This window comes from Pseudophryne corroboree, chromosome 4, assembly GCF_028390025.1.
Source record: "Pseudophryne corroboree isolate aPseCor3 chromosome 4, aPseCor3.hap2, whole genome shotgun sequence".
Lineage (NCBI taxonomy): Eukaryota > Metazoa > Chordata > Amphibia > Anura > Myobatrachidae > Pseudophryne > Pseudophryne corroboree.
The window spans coordinates 798,531,820-798,543,999 of record NC_086447.1 but is presented as its reverse complement, the minus strand read 5'-3'; positions in this window follow the sequence as shown (position 1 = coordinate 798,543,999).

The following is a 12,180-nucleotide window of genomic DNA, read 5'->3' as shown; positions in this document are numbered from 1 at the left end:
ATGGATGGATACTAGTATACAATTATGGATGGACTGCCGAGTGCCGACACAGAGGTAGCTACAGCCGTGGACTACCGTACTGTGTCTGCTGCTAATATAGACTGGATGATTGATAATGAGATGAAATCAATATATATATGTATGTATATATAATATCACTAGTACTGCAGCCGGACAGGTAGATAATATATTTATTAGGTATTGGTAATGATGACTGATGACGGACCTGCTGGACACTGTCAGCTCAGCAGCACCGCAGACTGCTACAGTAAGCTACTATACTATAGTAGTATGTACAAAGAAGAAAGGAAAAAAAAAACCACGGGTAGGTGGTATACAATATTATATATATATATATATTATATACAATTATATATATATTAAACTGGTGGTGATTGATTATTAAACTGGTGGTCAGGTCACGTTGCAACTTGCAACTAGTACTCCGAATCCTAAGCAGACAATCACAAAATATATTATTATACTGGTGGTCAGTGTGGTCACAACAATGGCAGTGTGGCACTGACTCTGGCAGCAAAAGTGTGCACTGTACGTTATATGTACTCCAGAGTCCTGCTCTCAGACTCTAACTGCTCCCCACTGTCAGTGTCTCCGCCACAAGTCAGATAATACACTTACAGTCACACTATCTAATCTATAAATATCACTTCAGCAAGTAGTATAGTAGTATACAGTATAGTAGTACTCCTCCTAATAATGCTCCCCAAAATACTGTGTCTGAGTAGTATACAGTATAGTAGTACTCCTCCTAATAATTCTCCCCAAAATACTGTCTCTCTCTCTTCTCTAAACGGAGAGGACGCCAGCCACGTCCTCTCCCTATGACTCTATAAATATCACTTCAGCAAGTAGTATAGTAGTATACAGTATAGTAGTACTCCTCCTAATAATGCTCCCCAAAATAGTATACTGTGTCTCTCTCTTCTCTAAACGGAGAGGACGCCAGCCACGTCCTCTCCCTATGACTCTATAAATATCACTTCAGCAAGTAGTATAGTAGTATACAGTATAGTAGTACTCCTCCTAATAATGCTCCCCAAAATACTGTGTCTCTCTCTTCTCTAAACGGAGAGGACGCCAGCCACGTCCTCTCCCCCTATGACTCTATAATATCACTTCAGCAAGTAGTATAGTAGTATACAGTATAGTAGTACTCCTCCTAATAATGCTCCCCAAAATACTGTGTCTCTCTCTTCTCTAAACGGAGAGGACGCCAGCCACGTCCTCTCCCTATGACTCTATAAATATCACTTCAGCAAGTAGTATAGTAGTATACAGTATAGTAGTACTCCTCCTAATAATGCTCCCCAAAATACTGTGTCTCTCTCTTCTCTAAACGGAGAGGACGCCAGCCACGTCCTCTCCCTATGACTCTATAAATATCACTTCAGCAAGTAGTAGAGTAGTATACAGTATAGTAGTACTCCTCCTAATAATGCTCCCCAAAATACTGTGTCTCTCTCTTCTCTAAACGGAGAGGACGCCAGCCACGTCCTCTCCCCCTATGACTCTATAAATATCACTTCAGCAAGTAGTATAGTAGTATACAGTATAGTAGTACTCCTCCTAATAATGCTCCCCAAAATAGTATACTGTGTCTCTCTCTTCTCTAAACGGAGAGGACGCCAGCCACGTCCTCTCCCTATGACTCTATAAATATCACTTCAGCAAGTAGTATAGTAGTATACAGTATAGTAGTACTCCTCCTAATAATGCTCCCCAAAATACTGTGTCTCTCTCTTCTCTAAACGGAGAGGACGCCAGCCACGTCCTCTCCCTATGACTCTATAAATATCACTTCAGCAAGTAGTAGAGTAGTATACAGTATAGTAGTACTCCTCCTAATAATGCTCCCCAAAATACTGTGTCTCTCTCTTCTCTAAACGGAGAGGACGCCAGCCACGTCCTCTCCCTATGACTCTATAAATATCACTTCAGCAAGTAGTAGAGTAGTATACAGTATAGTAGTACTCCTCCTAATAATGCTCCCCAAAATACTGTGTCTCTCTCTTCTCTAAACGGAGAGGACGCCAGCCACGTCCTCTCCCTATGACTCTATAAATATCACTTCAGCAAGTAGTAGAGTAGTATACAGTATAGTAGTACTCCTCCTAATAATGCTCCCCAAATTACTGTGTCTCTCTCTTCTCTAAACGGAGAGGACGCCAGCCACGTCCTCTCCCTATGACTCTATAAATATCACTTCAGCAAGTAGTAGAGTAGTATACAGTATAGTAGTACTCCTCCTAATAATGCTCCCCAAAATACTGTGTCTGAGTAGTATACAGTATAGTAGTACTCCTCCTAATAATGCTCCCCAAAATACTGTGTCTCTCTCTTCTCTAAACGGAGAGGACGCCAGCCACGTCCTCTCCCTATGACTCTATAAATATCACTTCAGCAAGTAGTAGAGTAGTATACAGTATAGTAGTACTCCTCCTAATAATGCTCCCCAAAATACTGTGTCTGAGTAGTATACAGTATAGTAGTACTCCTCCTAATAATGCTCCCCAAAATACTGTGTCTCTCTCTTCTCTAAACGGAGAGGACGCCAGCCACGTCCTCTCCCTATGACACTCAATGCACGTGTGAAAATGGCGGCGACGCGCGGCTCCTTATATAGAATCCGACTCTCGCGAGAATCCGACAGCGGGATGATGACGTTCGGGCGTGCTCGGGTTAACCGAGCAAGGCGGGAGGATCCGAGCCTGCTCGGACCCGTGGAAAAAAGCTGAAGTTCGGGCGGGTTCGGATTCAGAGGAACCGAACCCGCTCATCCCTACTATTATGTGACCATGCTGCTTCTTTGTGCGATCAATGTCCCTTTATAAAGTATGGGAAGGGGGGAACTAATTTACAGTTTACAGGGGGGTGCCGAAATCACTAGCGCTGGCCCAGGCTCCGCTTAGTGTGTGTGTGTGTGTGTGTGTGTGTGTGTGTGTGTGTGTGTGTGTGTAGAGGGGCGGGGTGGAGGGTCTATCTGGTGGGATAATTGAGTTCCACCACCTCTCCAGAACCACTTGAAGCCCTGGCTAACACTATCTCTGGATGGAGTCAGCTATCGGAGCCAAACTCTGAGAAACTTGCTTTTCTGAGCTAGATGAATTCAAGACTGCATTAACCTGTGTTACTTAACTGAACACAAGAGATATCTCTAAATCAGATTCTAGCTAACATTATGCAGACAGTAATACATAAATGACATCTACAGCGGGATGTAATGCCGTCCAAGTTCTGCAGCTGTGCGGGATGCCGGACGAACTCGGAAGTTTTTTAAAGGGGCAATCACTTACAAGGCAAAACCATGCCTTGTAAGTGATTGCCTCTTTAAAAAAGTCAGAGTTTGTCCGGCATCCAGCACAGCCGCTGAACTCGGACGGCATTACATCATGCTGCAAGCATCTGATTGGTTACTCAATTTTTTCATTTTAGAATTAATCTATATCTAAGATTTGATTGCCTTTGATGATGTATTTATTCATCTAGTGGGTGATTTAATAAAATTAGGCTGGCTTATAACATTCTCAGGGCAACCTCTGGACTTCTTCATTATGTGTATAATCTGTGTCTCCCTATTGCACGACATCGCTAATAATAACAACAACAACAATAATAATAATAGTTATTTAATAACAGATGTATTTATTAATTGATTATCAGACCTTGGCACTTCCCTTCAGTCTACATTACAGACACGTGCACACGTGTTCTTAGAAAACGAAGGCTACTTAAAATCATAATAAAAAAATTGCACATGTGAAAGCTTCAATGCAGTAGATACAGTATTTTGGTGAAATGCAGGTTAAGCCGATCCTCAGATCCTGCCAGGGGCTTTCTAAGAGCCTATCCATCTTTCCTACAGAACTTTTTTTTTAAATCAATGCTGAACACTGCAGATGAGGGAGAGGGGGGTTGCGCTCACCTTGTGTGTGTGTATATATATATATATATATATCTATGCAGTAACCCCGGCACTCACTTAATCCACGGCGGGATATATCTTGCTCCTGTGCCTTCCCCGTCCGGGGGTCTCCCTCCGGTGTATGCAACCAAGGAAAAAAGAGGCGGCACTCGGAGTCTGGATAATCAAAGTGTATTCATAAAAAGTGGCATCAACGTTTCGGGGACCAGTTCCCCTTCTTCAGGATAAAGTGACAGTGCATAAAACAGTTTAAATAACAGACCCCATTACTCACCCCGTTCACACGTGTGTTCAAACTTCTAATCGTTACCAGCTGACCGCCCGTCGGAGCCTCCGCTCGGCGCCTCCGCTCGCATCAGCGTGACCCGGAAGTGACATCGCGGGACCCCTCCGATGTGGCCATGGTAACACTGTACACAAAACAGACAGAACGTCAGTGTAACCAGCGTATGCTGCAACATCCTACTGTGAAAAATATCAACTTAATCACTAAGTGCTTCTGTGTAGGTCATTAAAACCATGTTGTGCTCTTACTGATTAAACATATGTTAAAAAATTGTAGCTATATGTTAAAAAACGTGACTTAATACAATTCAATTTTAAAACAATGGACCGCATGCCTGGCAACCTGATGGCCCTGTGCTTTCACTATCCTACTTATATTACACGCCGGACATACTCCGTTCAGGGCTAAAATACCTATGTTACATTTCTGCTGCGATTGGCACACAGTGCACACCCCATCCCGAATGGCAATCCTCAATTATATTCATTCAACCCAGTGCTTATTGTCCCATCCAGGTTCAAAGCTGGTGGAAGGACCATTTGAATGTTCCTAAACATTATGGTTCTATCTACAAAACCTTAACACAATTTTTTAGAAGAAAAAGACCTTTAATGAATAAAAAGTTTTTTATAGAAAGTTAATTAGGCCCAGATTGTCATTGAGACCATTTGGTTTTAGCGTGTTAAGCCTATGGATCCAAATTGACTCAAGTTGTAGGAGTCTTTTGCCCCTGTTGCCCCCCCGCACTGAGTCTGGGATGTGGTCAATAATGCGATGTTTTAGGGTGGCCATACTGTGGCGATGTTCCATAAAGTGTTTGGCAACAGGCTGGTCCCCCTCTCCTGTAGCTAAAGCGTTTCTGATGGCCTGCCTGTGCTGTGCCATCCTGACCTTAAATTGGCATTCTGTTTTGCCTATATAGTAGCGTCCGCAGGGGCACATGATGGCATATATCACAAATTTTGAACTACAGGTGAGTGGCCATTTGATTTTATAACTCTTCCCTGAGCAGGGGTGGGAAATGGAATCGCCTGGTGACATATAGGTGCAGGTTGTGCACCCGGTGCATTTAAAACACCCATTTTTTCTTGTCATAAAGTGAGTAGGTTTTGTTTTAAGTTTGGACATGTCAGTTTTGACCAATAAGTTCTTAATACTCCTGCCCTTTGTGTAACTGGGCATCACTCGTGAACCCCGAAAAATCTCCAAATCTGGGTCACTTGCCACTATAGGCCAAAGGGCCCGAAGTTTGTGTTGCACTTGCCTGCTATTGGTTTTATATTCACATACCCACGGGATGGTTTTGGACATATCTTTAGTATTAGCTGGTATAAATAAATCATTTCTCTTTGCCGCAGTTGCTTCCGAGAAAGAGGGTACCCACAGAAATTACTCTCTGCGGCACGCATTAAAGCAACTGCGGCAAAGAGAAATGATTTATTTATACCAGCTAATACTAAAGATATGTCCAAAACCATCCCGTGGGTATGTGAATATAAAACCAATAGCAGGCAAGTGCAACACAAACTTCGGGCCCTTTGGCCTATAGTGGCAAGTGACCCAGATTTGGAGATTTTTCGGGGTTCACGAGTGATGCCCAGTTACACAAAGGGCAGGAGTATTAAGGACTTATTGGTCAAAACTGACATGTCCAAACTTAAAACAAAACCTACTCACTTTATGACAAGAAAAAATGGGTGTTTTAAATGCACCGGGTGCACAACCTGCACCTATATGTCACCAGGCGATTCCATTTCCCACCCCTGCTCAGGGAAGAGTTATAAAATCAAATGGCCACTCACCTGTAGTTCAAAATTTGTGATATATGCCATCATGTGCCCCTGCGGACGCTACTATATAGGCAAAACAGAATGCCAATTTAAGGTCAGGATGGCACAGCACAGGCAGGCCATCAGAAACGCTTTAGCTACAGGAGAGGGGGACCAGCCTGTTGCCAAACACTTTGTGGAACATCGCCACAGTATGGCCACCCTAAAACATCGCATTATTGACCACATCCCAGACTCAGTGCGGGGGGGGCAACAGGGGCAAAAGACTCCTACAACTTGAGTCAATTTGGATCCAAAGGCTTAACACGCTAAAACCAAATGGTCTCAATGACAATCTGGGCCTAATTAACTTTCTATAAAAAACTTTTTATTCATTAAAGGTCTTTTTCTTCTAAAAAATTGTGTTAAGGTTTTGTAGATAGAACCATAATGTTTAGGAACATTCAAATGGTCCTTCCACCAGCTTTGAACCTGGATGGGACAATAAGCACTGGGTTGAATGAATATAATTGAGGATTGCCATTCGGGATGGGGTGTGCACTGTGTGCCAATCGCAGCAGAAATGTAACATAGGTATTTTAGCCCTGAACGGAGTATGTCCGGCGTGTAATATAAGTAGGATAGTGAAAGCACAGGGCCATCAGGTTGCCAGGCATGCGGTCCATTGTTTTAAAATTGAATTGTATTAAGTCACGTTTTTTAACATATAGCTACAATTTTTTAACATATGTTTAATCAGTAAGAGCACAACATGGTTTAAATGACCTACACAGAAGCACTTAGTGATTAAGTTGATATTTTTCACAGTAGGATGTTGCAGCATACGCTGGTTACACTGACGTTCTGTCTGTTTTGTGTACAGTGTTACCATGGCCACATCGGAGGGGTCCCGCGATGTCACTTCCGGGTCACGCTGATGCGAGCGGAGGCGCCGAGCGGAGGCTCCGACGGGCGGTCAGCTGGTAACGATTAGAAGTTTGAACACACGTGTGAACGGGGTGAGTAATGGGGTCTGTTATTTAAACTGTTTTATGCACTGTCACTTTATCCTGAAGAAGGGGAACTGGTCCCCGAAACGTTGATGCCACTTTTTATGAATACACTTTGATTATCCAGACTCCGAGTGCCGCCTCTTTTTTCCTTGGTTATATATATATATATATATATAGACAGAGAATGCAGGCGGCACTCAGAGACACAATTACGGTGAAAAACAGCCAGGTGAGTTTATTAGAGTCAACGTTTCGGGGGACGTACCCCCTTCTTCAGGACACAACACACAGGTGTATAACGAAGTGAAAAAAACTTAAATAGCTTACCCACGAGGACCCCAGCCGCCTCCACAGCATCAGCATCGTCCCGGCTCACGGATTCCGTACTTCCAGTCGCGGTTCTCACCCGGAAGTAGGAAGTGACATCATCCCGCGGCAGGGACCTGCCTTCACTGCGGCTGCAGACACAGGGGGACTGGTTACCATGGTGGCAGTGTACACATCATGCACTCGGCGCGCACACTGCCCACAGGCCAAAAACATCACATCTAAAAACATGTTTAAAACTTATGTGAACAGCTACACAACAATAAAACCTTGTGACAATGTGGTGTAAAGTCAACACATAAGACACACATCAAATATCACTGTGTGTGATGGTTAATAAACTGTGCATACAGTGTAAAAATGCATGTAATACATAATGAATAAGAAATGAAAAATAAGAAAAAAGTGAAAAAATCCTTGCAGTCTTGGTACCTCAGCAACATATAGCACTGCCCGTGCGCTAGCAGCTGAAACAATGAAACATAACTAACATTGTATCAATCTTTATGTGAATATGTAAAAGTGTTAATGTCGACATGTCGATGAATTAAAATGAAACTTAAGTCATACCATGGGTCGCCAGAATCTAGTTCTCGCAGCCCATCTCTCATATATACTGATTTCATTTCCACAAGTATAATACTGTATGCCTATTTCATCTCAACGGATATTGCACAATAGTTTATAAAAAACAATTCAAACTCAGATATTCATTCAAACCCCGTGGTTGAATGGTATCTAATTTATGGATCCACCGGGCCTCAGGTCTTAATAATTTGTTTGCGCGGTCACCACCTCGTGACGTGGCAGGGATGTGATCTACTATTTTATAACGCACAGATGTTAACGAACGTTGCATCTGTGCGAAGTGGCGTGCCACTGGTTGGTGACTTTTCCCGGATTGTAGGGCTGCCCTGATGGCTGACCTGTGCTGGGCAATCCTATCTTTAAAATGGCAATGTGTTTTGCCAACGTAGTACATACTACATGGACAAATGTAAACCATATATGGAGGTCAACACTATGTGTATGATTTATATATTTTATTCGTACAGTGTCAAAAACAAATAAATCACATACTGAATAGGAAATTTTAGTGGTACATAAATAAAGGTACAGAATGTTTTTACAGTAACACAATGCACAGCATATATTTTAGCGACTGTGCGCATGTGTCAGACGCTTGAAGGTTGATATATAAAGTTCCAAGGTAAATTGATTAGTCTTGTCAGTTTTGGTGATTAATGAGTTAATAGTACTCCAGCGTTTGTACGCTGCTGTAGATTAGAACAGTTGTGGTGCTGAGCATGTTCAGCTACTCCAGTGCTTGCGTGCTGCTGGAGGATGTAGTCGGGGGTTGTGGCTGGTTGGCCGGCATCCCATGCCCACCAGTTGCACTAAGTTACCCTTCCGGTGTCACCAAGGGGTGATCGCTGTTGTGGAAACCCCTAAAAGTGCAGCACTGTGCCCCCCACCCTTTCTCTCCATAATTCACTGCAGATAATGTAACATAAGTGTATGCTTTTCAGTAAGTGCATACAGGTCCATTGACCTTAGTTAGATTATGTATTTCGGACTATTGAAGCAGGTTTGATAACTTTGGAAATGTGGTAAAATCGAGGCTTAATAGTTGAGCTCCTCCAGCTAGCTTCAAACCAGGTGGAAAAATGTAGCAACATATGCAGTCCCTCTGCATCCCGTCTGTCATCTACTATAGTCTATTTCCATGAGGGGCAAACGTAGTAGATTATAACCAGAACTCCTCTTGATTCAGCAGTAGATCAGGTATTCAACTGAAAATAGGCCATTAATCCTGGTCAATTTTGTTTACTTTGCAAACTGAAATAATCTGACAATGTTCTACTCTTTGTAAGAAAAAATGTGTTTGAGTAATAGATAACATGATGCGAGTTATTATAATTTAAATTGACAACAAACTCTCAACAATTTTTAAACATAGACGTGGACTGATTCCTAGGGAATTATATATATATATATATATATATATATAGATAGATATATATATAGATATATATAGATATATATGTATTATTATTTTTTAAATGTAATTCGACATTACGAGTATTTATTGCAGAAAATATCATTTTGTTCTCAGTCAGTTAACAACTCCAAAAAATATTTATTAAACATGATGTTTTGGAATAATGTGATTTTCTTACTTTTTTGTTATCTTGTTACCATTTGTATTTGAACTTTATTCTTGCTTTACAGTTTTACACCATTAGTTCTAATTAGTCTTCTTTGTAAGAACATGGTTGGAGAATTAATACTGTGCTAATGCAGTGATATGTACTTATTTACAAATGGACTACAGTATATCCAGGGACTATGGGGGTCATTCCGAGTTGTTCTCTAGCTGCTTTCAGTCGCAGCACGGCGATTAGGTAAAAAAGTGGCATTTCTGTGCATGCGTATGGTGTGCAGTGCGCACACACGACCTACTTTCACACAGGACTAAGCAGTTTCACACAAGGTCTAGTGACGCTTTTCAATCGCACTGCTGGGCGCAGAGTGATTGACAGGAAGTGGGTGTTTCTGGGTGGTAACTGGCCGTTTTCGGGGAGTGTGTGTAAAAACGCAGGGGACATGGGGGAGTGGCTGGCCGAACACAGGGCGTGTTTGTGACGTCAAAACAGTAACTAAACAGACTGAAGTGATTGCTAGCTAGGAGTAAGTCTCGAGCTACTCTGAAACTGCACAATCTTTTTTTGTAGCAATGCTACGATCCTTTCGTTCGCACTTCTGCTAAGCAAGATATACTCCCAGAGGTCGGCTGCCTAGCGTTTGCACTGCTGGTAAAAGCAGCTAGCGAGTGAACAACTCGGAATGAGGGCCTATATACAAATACAGAAATACACACTCTATCCATATGATATAGAAACAACTGTGCCCCAGATTTGTTAACAAGCCACAGAATTAAGGGCCTAGTTCCGACCTGATCGCAGCAGCAAAATTGTTCTCTTATGGCAGTGGTTTCCAAACTTTTTTGAATCACGGCGCCCTAGAATATCAGAATTTTTTTCACGGCACCCCAGGCCAAAAATTTCTTATTGAGAAATTTAGAAAGAAATATTACGTTATGTAGATCGCGTTTATATGTCATCCTTAGGATCAATTGTGTGGTGAGGGACAAGATTTGCTTCTGTTTGGCCACATATTTTATGACTGGCAGCCACCAGCACTGGTTTTGCCTATTATATTGACCATGAATAATTTGAATTGGTCCTGGACCACCAACCCAGGGCACCCCTGCAAGTGTCCCGAGGCACCCCAGGGAGTCACGGCACACAGTTTGAGAACCTCTGTCTTATGGGCAAAACCATGCATACTGCAGGGGGAGTGTGGGGGGGGGGGGGGGGGGGGGCATATATAACCTGTGCAGAGAAATTTAGATTTGGGTGGGTTATTTTGTTTCTGTGCAGGGTAAATACTGGCTGCTTTATTTGTACACTGCAGGTCGGAATAAGGCCCTAAGTACCTTCTTTTAATAATGAAACAGTGCACCTGCTAGCCTGATGTGTTACTGTAGCAGAGGTGCTTTTGCATCAAACAGAAATTGTTACCACAAATAAAGCAAGAAAAAGCGGTCTTACACATACTTGCCTACCTGACCCTCTCCATGAGGGAGAAAATGCTCTGTTCCTGGACTTTCCCGGTAATGTATGATTGCCATCACCTGTGGTGAAACACCTTTCTTATCAATTAACTATCTCACCACATGTGATGGCAATCATACATTACCAGGAAAGTCCAGGAACAGAGCATTTTCTCCCTCATGGAGATGGTCAGGTAGGCAAGTATGGTCTTACAGCCTTAATAGATTGTATTCTTTTTACATTTTAAGGAATATGTATTGTCTAGGGTAGTGGTTCCCAAATGTGGTCCTCAATGAGTGCCCAACAGTCTAGGTTTTATGGATATCCCTGCTTCAGCACAGGTGACTTGATTAGTTCCTCAGCCAGTTTGAACCACTGGTCTAGGGGGATTTCTACAAGTATGTGTGTGGTATTAGGAATCTCATTTGGCCATTTGATAGTTTCATTACAGTGCCTCTGTATTATTTCTTCTTAGTACTCTGCAAGAGCCAAACAGCTCTCTACAGCAGGCATTCCCAACCACGATCCTCAAGGCACACCAACAGTGCAGGTTTTAGTGATATCCAGGCTTCAGCACAGGTGACTTTATTAGTACCTCAGTTATTTTGATTTAACCATCTGTGCTGCAGCCTGGATATCACTATAACCTGCACTGTTGGTGTGCCTTGAGGACCGTGGTTGGGAATGCTTGCTCTACAGCATGAAAGTGACCGTACTTTCTTTGATCAATCAAGTCAAATATCTTTTTAAAAATAATTTCTTCTGCATGTATGAGGTACAGTTTATGTTGTAGTATAACACTTACTAGATGAATACTGGCCTATATGTCTCCAGAATATCTCTCTTCTATAAGTAACACAAAGCTGTATTAATGAAAACTGAATGATCTCTTGAATGATAAAAAAAATAATTAAATCATTAGACACAGTGCCAACTTGAAAGTTTAATATATGTATAATATGTCTGCTGGATGTTGATTCAACCTCACACTTCACTTTAGCGCTCTGGGTCAGTTTCCTGTGTAAGTAAGGAGGATAAACCATTCCGATGATCAATTTGCACTACTCTGCATTAGATAAAGATGAAAAATAAGTTGAAAAGCAACATTAGTAATTGTGGTGATGACCAGCATAAGTAGATTGTTTACTGGTCCAAAAAATCCTAAAATGGTATAATGAAAAAAATGTTTCCTTTATACATCACTACAAAATATGTAAGAATTGCA